At 45.6% G+C, this 13,956-nt stretch overlaps 1 protein-coding gene across 8 annotated transcripts in view; it reads right to left on the reverse strand.

Moving 5' to 3' along the window:
- Window positions 1-11,831, reverse strand: part of Ncoa2 (nuclear receptor coactivator 2) — a 255,599-nt gene extending 243,768 nt beyond the window's left edge. For 6 of the 8 annotated variants that reach the window (XM_069990904.1, XM_069990908.1, XM_069990907.1 and 3 more), the window contains exon 1: window positions 11,697-11,831. The gene's annotated coding sequence lies outside the window, so the exon portion shown is untranslated. Of the gene's footprint in view, window positions 1-10,110; window positions 10,501-11,344; window positions 11,442-11,696 lie in introns of those variants that run through there. The other 2 variants (XM_069990898.1, XM_069990900.1) reach the window with 2 other exon arrangements.
- Between the last annotated feature and the right edge of the window lie 2,125 nt (window positions 11,832-13,956).

Genomic DNA, 13,956 nt, shown 5'->3' on the forward strand with positions numbered 1-13,956 from the left:
CAGAATAGAAACAGATAACAGATCAATAGCTTCTGACTTATTCTGGAAATAAAATGTTCCCACAAGTAAAAGAATTACTATTGAAGTAGAACTTAGGGAAGGTTGAGAATATTTGTATGAGCATTGTCACAAGCCTACATTAAAGCTGGGCAGTGATGGCTCATGACTGTTGCAACCATAGCTACTCAGAAGACTAAGATCTGAGGATCACGGTTCAAAGCCAGCCTGAGCCAGGAAGGTCCTTGAAACTCTATTTCCAATTAGCCACCAGAAAACCAGAATTGGTGCTGTGGCTCCATGTGGTAGAGCACTAGCCTTGAGCAAAATGAGTGCAGGAACAGCGCCCAGGCCCCAAATCCAAGCCCTCGGAATACATTAATGTGTGGACTCTAAGGGCTTTACACTTTGGATACTTGTAGAACTTCATTATTTATCTAATGAGACAACGCTCTTCAAGTGATGTTTTCATTCTCTCTTTTATAGCTTCTTCAGTGGAAGTATTTAAGTATTAACCATGGTATACTTTGTGTCTGATTTATTTTTTAAAATTTTATTGTCAAGGTTATATACAGAGCGGTTGCAGTTACATAGGCAAGGTAATGGGTACATTTCTTGTTGAACTTGTTACCCCTCTCATTTTTCTCCCACAATGTGTCTGATTTTATTACCTTTCTAAAACTACTGAATTTCCCAAGCTTTGTTTTTACCTTTTTCTCCTGTCTACCACATACTCAGATTATTAATCTCTCTTCTCGCCATAGTGTAAAAATATTCTCCAAGGGAAAATTTAGTAAGTGGAGGTAAAACTTTCAGTTTTACTAAAGTGACAAAGCCAAAATTTTAATTCTTTATTGTTTCTAACTTGAAGGTAAATAGATTTCTTCCTTTTCTATAGAACATTTTTAAATAAAACCTGTAGTCAAGACATTAAGCAACCTAGTAATAAACTCTAAGTATGTTTAGATTTTTTGTGCTCATTGATTATTCCAGTGTTAACTAAGAAAACTCTTCAGTTTATGTCAAAAGAGTGCTTCCTCAACATAGAACAACTATGTTAGGCAAAATCAAAAAGCGTAAACTTTCACAATCAAAAGATGTTTGCAGGAGGCCAGAAAGAACACACTACTAGGTACAAAGGTTCATGCAAACAGCAGAAACAGAAAAGCTGGCTTCATGACATACTTACCCATTAGAGTTCAGAACTGTGCTGAGTAGGAATTCTCATATTAGAAAAAGGATATTTTAGGAAGATCAGTCTAAGAATGACTTGTAGCACAGAAAGAGGATTTATCAGTCCAAAATATAGTTTAAAAATGAAGGTCTTGACAGTGTTCTATTGTTCTACATATTGTGGAATAGACAAGGTAATGAACATATATATTTTCCAAGTTTAGTAAACTAGAAAGCATGTGCTCCATTTCCAATGCACGGTATTTTGGGCATACCTGTAGGACAAAATACAATCAAGACTGGCAAAGGCATTTTAAAATGGAGAAGACCACTTTAGTTTCTGGTCTTTCTCCTTGATATTATACTTCAAAGACTGTATATCAAAAGTCCTTATCTGTCTTACTAAATTTCTGAGTCATGTATTTATCTAAACCTTCTAAGAAACTATAAGTAGCTTATGCTAGTTGATTAGCAAGGCTCCAGAAGGGCCTTCAGACTTATCTACTAGTCTTACTTGCTCTTGAGTGGAGTCATGCCCCTAATTCACCAGATTTTTTCGAAAGAAAGAAAAATCCCCTAAATGCTCAGTTTGGTCATTCAGAGCATGGAGTTGAAGGCTTTGGGGATCAGTGAGGCTTGAAGTAGGCAGGTATCAATCATTACTGCTATCCAGGCAGATCAGATGCAGATCAGAAAGCTGTAAAAATGAGACCCACACCTGATACAAGACCTACATACAGACAAATATTGTGCAGGTGAGTACCAGGGACCTCGATCCCGTGACCCTATCTATCCACCATAGATCTTTTCCTTCTCTCCCTACCACTGAGTAAGTGTCTACTAACACACTCACTCTAACAATAGTCACAAGGTGAGAAGCAGGCCCTTTCTTAGTGAAAATATCATAAGCCTTGAAGGAACAAGGCTAGGGGCCAAGTATACCCAGGCCCAATTTAAGGCAGAAACAAGAACCCTATGCATAAATAAAATATATCTCAAAAAATGATTTATAGAAATTGAAAAATAATAAACTATGAGAAAACTCCAAAGAGGCAGCCCTTCTTAAGTCTCTGGAAATTCATTTGGTTACAGTTTTCACCAATCTTAAACTTTGTTAGCATTTTCAACTTAAGACACTTTTGACTACTTGTATCTAATGGCCATTATTACGCCATTACAAAGTTTACAAAAATATCCTTACTGGGAGACATGAACTACATAAAACGTAAGAAGTATCACAATTCTATTAAACAACAGAAACTAGGCCCCATCTGCTGGACCACAATGCTGTACAAGTAACTTACTTCCAATAAATTAGCCAGTAACTGGGTATTTGTTGAGCCTGAGTTAAAGTCAAGACCTAATAGCTCTCATAAGGAACAGCTCCTTTTTTCACTAAGTGCTGTTAGCAGGGAAAATGTTTGCTAAAGGGGTAAACTGTGTATCACACTCATACAGGTAAACTCTTCAGTGACAGTAACAAACTTCCTCTGTAATCTTAAATGTTCATTACCACCCATTTTCCAATTTTATGGAGGAAAAAGGAGCTAAGAGGAAAGACAGAAGGAAGCAGAAGAGAAAGATCTATAAAGAGTCAGTCAGATGTTGTACCATTATTTCTCCTTCTACCCTCATTTCAAAGTAGCAGTGAGCAGTTGCAGACTTGAGCCTGACACTGCAGGTGCAAGATGGCAGGTGGAAAACAACATTGCCTCAAACACCAGCAGAGCTACTGCCTGTCTCCACAACTACCACACCAACTTCTGCAAGTTAATTTTAAGAAATTTGTATTTTCCTGATGGTCACAATTTTAGTAAGGAGTTCTTTAATCATTTTTTAGGAGTCTAAAAATATATATGAGGGCTGGGAAGGTGGCTCAGTGCTAGAGCGCGTGCCTTGCATGCATGAGGCCCTGGGTTCAATTCCTCAGCACCACATAAGCAAAAAGAAAAAAGCTGGAAGTGGCGCTGTGGCTCAAGTGGTTGAGTGCTAGCCTTGAGCTGAAGAGCTGAGGGACAGTGCCCAGGCCCAGAGTTCAGGCCCCACAACTAGACCCAAAATAAAATAAAATAAAATAAAAATAAAAATAAAAATATATATGAAAGAATTTCCCAGCCATGTTCCACCAATAACCACAGAATCAATGACCTATTAAGCACTGAATTTATTAATAATTATATATGTGTGTGTGTGTGTATATGAGAGTTAGGGGTTTAGCTTCATTGTAGAGCACATGCTTAACATACTTGAGGCCCAAACACCATACTCAAATACACACACCCCAAAATATATGTATGCATATGCATACCTCCTGGCACACTAAAATGTATTTTAGCCAGGCACTGGTGGCTCATACCTGCAATCCTAGAAAGCTACTCGGGAGGCTGAGATCTGAGGATTGAGATTTGAAAGCCAGCCTGGGCAAAAAAGTTCATGAGATTCATATATCCAATTAAAAACATAAGAAAGTTAGAAGCAGAACTGTGACTTAAGTAAAAGAGTGCTATCCTTGAGCACAAAAGCCCAGGGACAGGGGGATGGGAAGGTGGCTGAGTGGTAGAGTGCTTGCCTTGCATGCCTGAGGCCCTGAGTTCGATTCCTCAGCACCACATAAGCAAAAAAGAAAAAAGCCCGAAGTGGCGCTGTGGCTCAAGTGGTAGAACGCTAGCCTTGAGCTGAAGAGCTGAGGGACAGCGCCCAGGCCCAGAGTTCAGGCCCCACGACCGGACCCAAAAAAAAAAAAGCCCAGGGACAATGCCCAGATCCTGAGTTCAAGGAAGGAAGGGTAGGGAGAAGGGAGGGGATGAGAGGAGGAAAGGGGGACAGGAGGAAAGGGTGATCCAGGTAATTATCTGAATTGTCCATTTGGCCTTAGTAGATGGCCTAGAAATGGCTCAAGTGAAAACATACGGTCTTTCAAGATATATAACTCAAATATTTTAAATTTTTTTGTAGTACTAAGATTTGAACCCAAGAGACACTTTCTACCACCACCACTTGAGCCATATGGTATTGCATTTTGGCCTAGGATCAGCCTCGGAATATGATCCTTCTACCTATCCCCCTACTATAGTTGTTTATATTACATCTAGCTTTAATTTACAGTAATTGAACTTTTTGACAATAACTGAAAGCTTTCCATTTTTAAGTTTATTAATAGAATTAGAAATTTTAAGATAAATATTAGATATTCTTAAAAATGCTACTTAACACCAAAGACAGACATTTCACATTTAAATCATGAACTGAATTCATAAGCAGGAATGATCGGCTAGAAAAGGCAATCCTCATTTAGATGGCTACTTCAATGGTTAGAGTTAGCAACAACAGGAACTTCCAGAACCCACTCGCATTCTCCCATTAAGCCTGGAAAAGTTTAGGATCACATTTCATATGAACACAAATGAATAATAAAAAATATATATCATGGCTTTTCTCTTCATCTGTGACAACAGGTCTTCATCCTGACAGTTGAAATATTAAAAGGAATGCATGCAGATCCTCACATATGCATAGGTGAAAGAGTTCCCTGATAGCTCTCCTGACTCCCTGCAAACAATTGAGCAGACAGAAGAATTCCACAAATAGCAGAGCAGAAGTCAGATGACTGAATTCATTATCAGCTTTCTTTCAGGGCTACAGTATCTCAACACGACGTCGTCCATGTTTCACAGAGTACAAAACACCTGCAAAACAATGGGCACACAAGAGGCACCCAACAGTTAAACTTACAAACATTAAATATGTTTTAAAGAAATAAGAAGCATTCCATTCTAGATCTGTATCCCTGCCCCTGTAGTGCCCCCTCAATCTTCCGCTTATCTCACCAAATCTAGTTTTCTCCTGTGAGAACAATAGGAAAGGAGAATATGTATTTGCAAAATGCACTTCTACCCCATTCCTTCCATTTGGGGGGAATTACTGATCTATGCCATCTTAACAAACTATTAATGAGAGACTAACAGCTAACAAGAACTCAGGTGAAGGGACAAGGGCTTAGGGAACAAGGGCTACCTGGGTTCAAATTCCTCTTCAATACTCTTAACTATACAACATTTGGCAAGTTACTTGGAGGCTCTGTGCCTCTGTCCCCTGAACTGGAACCTAGAAGAACCCGAGCTAGAACTTAAAAGAAGGATGCTACCAGTAATATCTCACAATACTACAGTGAGAAACATGGGAGAATACTATAAAGAAACCTGGACTCTGCAATATGTTTTTAGTAAACAATAAATGTTAACTATTTTACTTCACTGCAGTTCTTACTTCTGTAAAGTTAAAAGAATCCTGCAATATTGAGAACTGTTAAAATCTGGGATGAAGACTAAAAAAGGCAGAGACTGCTTATACCTATCAAATTCTGACAAGGTACACACCCATCCTGAAGCAAGAGTCTGTGAGACAGATACCTGCTGACATAACTTGTAGGACTAGAACTACTCACAATAAATTAACTCATCTTTTTTAATAAACTGAAATAGACTGAAAGCCTTATAAAGTTCCACAAACTGTTGCTTTGTCAGATTCCTAATAAGACCTTCTCAGACTTGCCTTTTCCTCACTCACTGATCAAGGTTCATTTCATCCTTTCCTAAACTTTTGCCCATAGGTACAGTGATCTTATTTATCACCTCTAAACTTTAATCTCCTGGAACTACTTTCATGGCAGTGGCAAGAATGGAGCACATGCCAAGACAACACTGCTGGCACTCATTGGTAGTTGCTATTGTCATTATGTTGTTATTCCCATTACTCTTCCAAAACAGACATTGTTGTCAAGATCAAGAATGAGCTACATCTAGGAAAACTGGCAACCGTGGTAGAACACCTGTGCATAGCTGTGCACAGGAACTTTCCTTCTCTTGGAAAGCTAGGGTGCTGGGGCACAGCATAAAACCCAAAGCAGCACTAATGTACAGGCAACTCAGTGTCCCGACATGGCATTGACATGCTGCCCTATCACCTTCAACCAACTGGAAAGTGCCTCCATCGCTACACACAGCAAGGGACTTTTGGACAGAGGGCACAATTCTATTTCAGAGGAAATCAAACAAGCAATCCTAAATTATCTGTACTTCTATTAAAGGAAATCTAGTTAATTATAAGCTAATCAGTCAAGGGAACAGTTAACCACTTTATATTTTAAACATTATAATCCTATTTTCAGGAAAAAAGATAAACCCATCCTCAATCAAAGCAGAATTTGTTGACATTTCATAACCAAAATTATATACACACATAAAAGAATAGATCTTAAGTACCAAAGCAAGTTGAAATTAAGGCACACATCTCCCTTTCCAACTTCTCCCACATGATGCAGAGAGGGAAGGAGGGGGGGCAGTGAGTGTAAGAGAAAGGAGGGAAAGAGAAGGGAGAAGGAAAGGAGAAAGGAGAAGGGAAGAGAAAGAAGGGGGAAAATCATTACCCACTTTACATTCCCTCTTCAATAGCTAGATTTGCAATGCTTGGTACTAGTTGTTAATAACATCTACTTGGGAGCCCCTTCTTAACATTACTTAAAAGTGTAATTATGTATCTAAATGTCTCAAAGGCAACTAAGTAAAACACTACCAAAGGTTTCCAGTTCATTTAGTTCTCTAGAAATTTCCAATCAGAGAACTAACTGAACGTTGTCCAAGAATCAACATTTCCACAATTGCATTATGTCATCACAGCCAAAAGAAGCCAGAAATGTGGTCAATGATCACCATTTTCATGGGTAAACACATAAAATCTTTGCCCTAAAAGCCAAAAGTATTATTTTCTATGAGCAAACATCTAGACTTTTAATTCCAATGACCTTCAAAGCAGTTTACCTTTGTAAGATTTTCACTTCTTTTCATAATCAGTTTACAACCACTAGGATAACTATACAATCTTCTAAAATACAGATGTTATCTCCTCACCTCTATCTAGAAATTATTTATAAAGTATGTGCTTATGTTGTCTTAATTGAGTAATGTGCATGCTGTTCCATGCAATTCCTAAGCCAGTCTAGAAGTCTTTAAAAATGAAAAACAAATACTAAGAATGTCTTTTCTAAAACAAGGCACAGAAGTTAAAATGAAGTTGAGAGGAAAAGGCAAGGGGGGGATTCTTTTCCTGTTATTGTATGTAAGTATAGTAAATATATCAATGTAAATATAGTATTATTTCAATAGGATTTTGTAAAAGTCCCTGATAGCTAATTTTATGATTTACTGCACTAAAAGACTAATATCTTAAAACAATGACTTACTTTCTCCCTCTAGTTCTCTTCATTTAAAATTAATAAAGCACTTAATAACATAGTGCCAAACAAAACTATAAACACAAAATACTAAAAAAAAAAGAATAATTTCTTAAATAGTAGTTTTGTGATAAAGGTTTTAAATAGAATTTCAATCATGGCACAAGAATGATCAAAATAAAGACCAATTTGCGTATTAATTTTATAGAAAAATTGCAGAGAGACCACTCTTTTGTTTCTACTCAACATCATAAGGACAACTTAACATAACTGGTTTTAAATCCAATACAACAGAATTTATTTTCTTAGAAAGTCAAGCTATCAACTTATGGATCCCATTTCAATCTGATGTGCTTTGGACTAGCTAAGTACTGAACCCTTAAGTATAGAGGGTGAGTAATGGAAACTTGCTCACAGAAATTTGGACAGCTTCAACAAGATAAAACTATAGAAAAAGCCAACTATAGAACATTACCCCTCTCTCCACTCAAACCAAAACCCAAGACCTTTAACAGGCCAATAAAATACTTTCTAATACTGATACCTAAATTATATTTGATCAAATAAAGGTTCAACAAAACACAAAATATTGACTACCCAAAAAACTATCAGTTCATAATTGCTAAGCTCTCTTCTATATGCTGTGTTAAATGCTTTGACATCAAAGAAATCTCTTTTAACATGAAAATTCTCAAGAGGAAGAAGGCTCAAACCCAGTCTGGGAGAACACAATGGAATCACAGCTGACATGCACATCTTTTTTGAGATGATTCCATATGCTTGGGAAATTTTTCCCTCCTAACCAGGCATTAGAGGACTTGCTACTCTCTGCCACTAAAAATCTGATGATAGTTTCAAGAACTGCTGTAGAGAATGAAGTGAAATATTACTTTCAAGCAGACAGGGGAGAAGAAAGGATATGCATCACAATGGCCATCACTAACTAATGAAGGAGTGAATGCTGTCAAACTTTGAATGCTGTTTAATTTACAATTCTACCTACTTCAGTTGCCCTAAATAAATACTGCATCTTCTATTTTAAATCTTCTATCACTAAAATAACAACTTAAAGAACTACAGCAAGTGAATACAATTAATGTATGTAGACATGAACACTTCAAATTATACTGGGTTGGGTATTCATATTATAAATTTGAAAATGGTATACAACAACAGAATACTGGTGTTTAAAGTGACAATCTCCAGTCTTCTTGCTTAGTAACTTAATATTTACAAAATCTTGAGAAGCTGATATAAATAACATAAATATGCTCATAAAATAGCTTTTAAAAAAATTCCCAATTGAAATTCAGAAGATACTTGTCCCCAAAATGAATGGACTCATTTTTCAATCTAACACTATTCCTCTTTTAAACTCCCCAATATGCTATAGATTCCAGTTGGGAAAAGAAGTGTTGCTGCCAGGGTGGACTCATCCCACCAACAAAGAGCAGAAGCTCGCACAGAGAAATCCTAGAGGCAGCTGTGTCTTTTGAAGGGTATGCTAATTCAGCAGAGTAACCTGTGATCCTCAGAGAGCACCACAAACCTACCCTCTGGGTTCCTCAAAGTCAACTGGCAAAGTCACTTCACTGAACCCAACAGTAAAAACAACCAAAGATGTCCCCTGACCGCGTATAAACAAAGTATCCACATGCGGTTCCCATTCAGTAAGTGTTTAAGACGAAAACTAAAATTATTTTTAAGAATCTTTTGTGTGGGAGTAATTTGGCAAACTACGTTTTACTCAAGTGTTCCCCACCCCCCCCCCCCCCGTGGACAATTATTCTTCAACTAGCTTTTGGCTCCTTAAATACCCACGGCTCAATGTTTCCTTGAGGCTTTGATTCCGAACTTCATTTTGTTTACCCAGGGAAGAGGAGGGAGGGGGGAAGGAGAGGGAGGGAAGGAGGGAGGGAGGGAGGGAGGGAGGGGGAGAGAAAGGGGGTAAGGGAGGGGGTGAAGGAGAGGGAAAGAGGCAGAGAGAGAGAGAGAGAGAGAGGGAGAGGGAGGGGAGGGGGGGAGAAAGAAGGAGGAGGAGGGAGGGGGGAGAGATGGGGGCAGAGCGAGACAGAGAGACAGAGAGAAGGGGGAGCATACTATAAATCTCAACTTTTTTTTAAATGACATCCCCCAAATGCCTTATTTCCAAGTGCATTTCGGGAACCGGCGGTCCAATTAAACAAGGAACCGGCGAAGCCTTGACAAACAATGATGCTTTACGAGCCCAATCCGCACTTGACGTAAGGCGACCTATGCCTCCATTCTCCGGGTGCCCTGAGAATTTCATTGTCCGGGTGCCCGAGCAGAGCTGACACGGGGGTGGGCGGGTGAGTCCCCGGAGCCCCGGCACCCAAGCCTGCCACTGAGGTTCAGATCACCATCACGACGACATATGCCATTTTAGAACCGACCGGGCCTCAGGAGTTCCTGCCACCTCCTAAAGTGGCTTTAGACTTCCACGAGTCCAAGACAACGCCTCCGGCGGCACGAGAAAAATACAGTCGCTCGGGTCCCTCCACACCTCTCCCCAAACCCGGACCCCTGATGACACACAACCCTACAGACCCCGGAGCAGGAGGACTGGGGATAGACAAGAGCAGAAAGCTCTCGGCGTCTCCATGACTCCCCCGCCCCGCGTGCAACTCTGCTGTAACTGGTCCGCACAAACCCCACCCCCTTCCTTCCTCCGATCCCCACCATTGGCTTACCGACACCCGGCAGGTCGGTTCCCCGCCTCCGATTGGCTCACTGCCCCATCCGTCAGACCCAGCAAGATTCGGGTCGGTGGGAGGGGAAGGCGTTGGAGGAGGTGGAGTGGGAGTAGGATTAGAGGACGAGGTGGCGGAGGAGGGTGTTCAGGCTCCGTCTCACGTTTAGGAAAGTTTCCCGTACCGGTGACGGACCCACAGGCATCAGCCCCAGCCCAAGTCGCGGCCGCAGAAGACGCTCCGGTGGCCGATTCCCGCCCCTCGGTCCCGCAGGCCCCGGAAACCACTAGGGGGAGGGGAAAGAGGGAGGGACCATGGAAACAGGGACCGACCCACCCCCGAGCTCGGAAGAGGCGCCTCCGGGACTCCCCGGAGGGGCGGGGGCGGGGAGCTCCGCCCGCAGCCGCGACCCCGGCCCCGCTCCCCCGCAGCCCCCGGGGTCCTGGGGTGCGTCTCAGGCCCCCGTGACTGAAGCGAGACGGCCCGAGGCGGGGGGTAGGGGGAAGCTCCCGCCTCGCGCCGCCCCCCACACCCCATCCCCGGGCCTGTCCCTTCAGGGGCGGCGAGAAGGGGGGAGAGAAAAGGGGGCGCTGGCGAGCCAACCCGGAACCTCCCGGCCCGCCTCCCGCCCCCGGCCCCGGCCCCAGCGCGCCGCCGGCACACACGCCCGCACCCAGAAAGTTAAGTCAGGGGCGAGCCCAGCTCGGCGGCGCCGCGGCGGCCCGGCCCCCGGCTCCCCGCCCCCACCGCGGCCCGGCCCGGCTCGGCCTGCACGGCCCCAGCGCGCCGCCGCCCCGCCCGCCGCAGCTCCTTCCCGTCCGCTCGCCCGCCCGCGGTGCCCCTCGCCCCCCACCCCGGGCGCTGACACGGGCCCGGCGGGCCGCGGCCCCCTCCTCCTCCGCCCTCCCCCCCGCCCCCCGCGCCCCGGCCGTTCCTGACGCTCCGCTTCACCTTCACACACTCACACACACACACACACACACACACTCACACCCGGCACTTCCCGAGCGCTGCTCCGACGCCCGGCTCCCACCCCGCGCTGCGGCCGCTCCTCGCGTCCGTGAAAAGAATGCACCACCTCGGATTCACCTTCCCGGCGCTGCCCCCCGAGGGTGGCTGGAGCCTCGGCCCGCGCCAGCCCCGCGCCGACCCAGTCGGGTGGCGGGGACTCGCTCCTGCGGGCGGGGGGCCGCACCCGCCGTCCCCGGCCTCCCCACCGCTCCTCGCCGCTCACCTCTGCGCCCGCGCCACGGCTCGCAGCCTCCGCCCGCCTCGCGCTCCGGGACTCGTCCCCGCCAGGGGCTGGAGCGCCTCCTTTCTCTCCCGGGGACTCCGCGAGTCTCCCCGCCGCTTCCCGCCCTCCCCGCCCCACACACCCTCCCCAAACCTCAACTCCCCGAGCTCCCCTCCGCCGAAGCAACTCCCCGTTCTCCGCACGCTCGGCTCCGGGCAGCGCTGCCCGCACACAACAGCGCGCACGGCGCCGCCGGGCTGCGCGCAGGAAGGGCAGTCGCGGCCCGGGGGTGGGGACGCGGCGCCCCCCGCCTCCCGCCCGCCCTCGTGGCCCCCGGGGAAGGCGCGGTTACCGGCTCACGGTCGGTCACGCCGTCAGGTGCCGGCTGCCGTCGGCGCTGACCTTCGCCGCCCAGGCTGGGGCTGAGACTGTGGCCGCCATGTTCCCGTGTTAATAACTGCTGCCTGGTTGTTTATTTCAATGGAGATCCTCCCCCAACCCTCCGCCTCCTCCTCCGCCGCCGCCGCCGCCGCCGCCTCGGCGTCTCCGCACTTGCGGAGAGACACAGACCGCGCGAGCTCGCGAGCAGGGGAGGGGGCGCGGAGCTGGCCGGTCCCTCCCACCGCTCCGGGCCGCGGCCGCCGCCTGTCACCACGGAGAGCGCGGGGCGGAAACTTGCCGCCCGCGCCCCCGACCGGGGAGCAAAGGTGGCCCGAGGCTGCTCCCGGGAGACGCAGTGCCCGCAGGCGGGGTCCGCAGCATCTCCGCCTGCGGGGGGGGGGGGCCTCGAGGGGGGGGAAAGCAGGGGAGCGGGATGGGGAGTCCGTGGGTGACTGTGGCCGAGCGAGGACGACCTGAGGGCGACTGGAAGTGCAGGCAAAGTAAACAGGACTCCATGCGAGGGCAAAGGGCAGTGCCAAAAAAGAAAGCTAGCAAGTGGCACGGGACGGGGACCGTGGGCTTGCACACCACGGGGACGGCTCCCCAAGACGATGATCGGGGAGACCCAAATGTCAGGTTGGCAACCCCAAAAGGAGCCTTTAGCCCCGCGCTCGGGGACGGGCTCCCCGCTGCCAGCACCCTGCGCCCCTCGGGCGCACCTGGCGCGCGCGCGCACGAGCACAAACGCGACCCAGCCTGCTGAGGCTCCCTGGAGGCGCCCCTCGGCGGTCAAGTGGTCAAGTCCCTCGGCTCTGTCGACGGCCCGCTGCCCCGAAGCAGCCCGTCTCAAGAGGGGATGGAGGGGCGCGATTGTGGGCGATTGAGCTTAAAGGGGTGCGGCCCAGCAATTGCTTGATGAAGCGAATGCTGCACACAGGGCTTAAATTAAAACCTAACCTGGCCGAGCGTTTCCCCCCACGCTGTAAGGACACAAAAATGTGTTTTTCTTTTTTCATTGGGAAGTTCGCTCCCAACCTCAGCAGAGAATGGCAAACGAGGTTAGATATAATTAGTTGAAAGAAAAATGAGCAGCGTTTGTGTAACCACAATTTCTCAAACTATGAAAGAATCATATTTCCTTGTTTTTCATATCACAACGAGAAGAGTCAATGTCACTATAGATAATAGTCTTTATTCAAAATGTTAAAATAAGGATACAGGTTGACCCATTGTAACAATGAGATGTACAAGACACAATGTTAAAAACGAACTTTACAACTGGCTGGCGGGGAGGGAGGAGGTGAAGAGGTGGGAGGGGAGGGATGGTAGGGGGAAAACAAAGGAGGTAACAATGCGTGATAGGAAATGTACTCATTACCTTACTCATGTAACTGTCACCCCTCTGTACAGTATTTTTACAATAAAAAAATAAATAGTTAAAACCTAAAAAATAAGTGTTTATTGAGCACTTACTGTTTGTCTGGCACTGTGTTGCAATTTACAAGTTTTAACTCTCAGCCCTCCAAAAGTAATTTTATATACTTTACAATACACACATACACACACACACACACACACACACACACACAAAGCTTGAAGTGATTTTGTAGGATCATGCACATGTGAAGCAAGGAGAAGATAAGAGCCCAAGTCTAGTGAGCTCAGACCTTTCATAACCTTTTCAACCCCACCCCCACCCCCGACTGTGGGAATGGCACCAATTTGAGTAAAGGAAAAAAGTGCCTAAATATGACTAGAAAATATTTGGAAGACTAGAACATGTTAGCACTGGGAGAGTAGAAGAAGAATGCAATTGGTTAGACCATATATTATCAGTTTTCAATTTTTTAACTTAAACTAGCTGGAATAGCAGAATTATGCTCCCTAAAAACAAAGTATTCCCAAAACTTGGTCGAGGAAATAGAAAATGGAGAGGTTCATTTGTTGGTTGTGGGGCTTGAACTCAAGGCTTGGGTACTGTCCCTCAGCTTTTCCAGCTCAAAGCTAGCACTCTGCCACTTTAAGCCACAGCACCACTTCCTGTTTTCCTGTTTTGTGGTTAATTGGAGATAAGAGTCTCACAGACTTTCCTGTCCTGACAGGCTTTGAACGGGATCCTCAGATCTCAGCCTTCTGAGTAGCTAGGATTACAGGCATAAGCACCTGTTCCTGGCACATGGAGTTTTATAGCCTTTATCTTTCATTAGTACTACTCTGTAATGTTCTTGCAA

Source organism: Dipodomys merriami, unplaced genomic scaffold (genome assembly GCF_024711535.1).
Source record: "Dipodomys merriami isolate MVZ:Mamm:240054 unplaced genomic scaffold, mDipMer1.0.p SCAF_4, whole genome shotgun sequence".
Lineage (NCBI taxonomy): Eukaryota > Metazoa > Chordata > Mammalia > Rodentia > Heteromyidae > Dipodomys > Dipodomys merriami.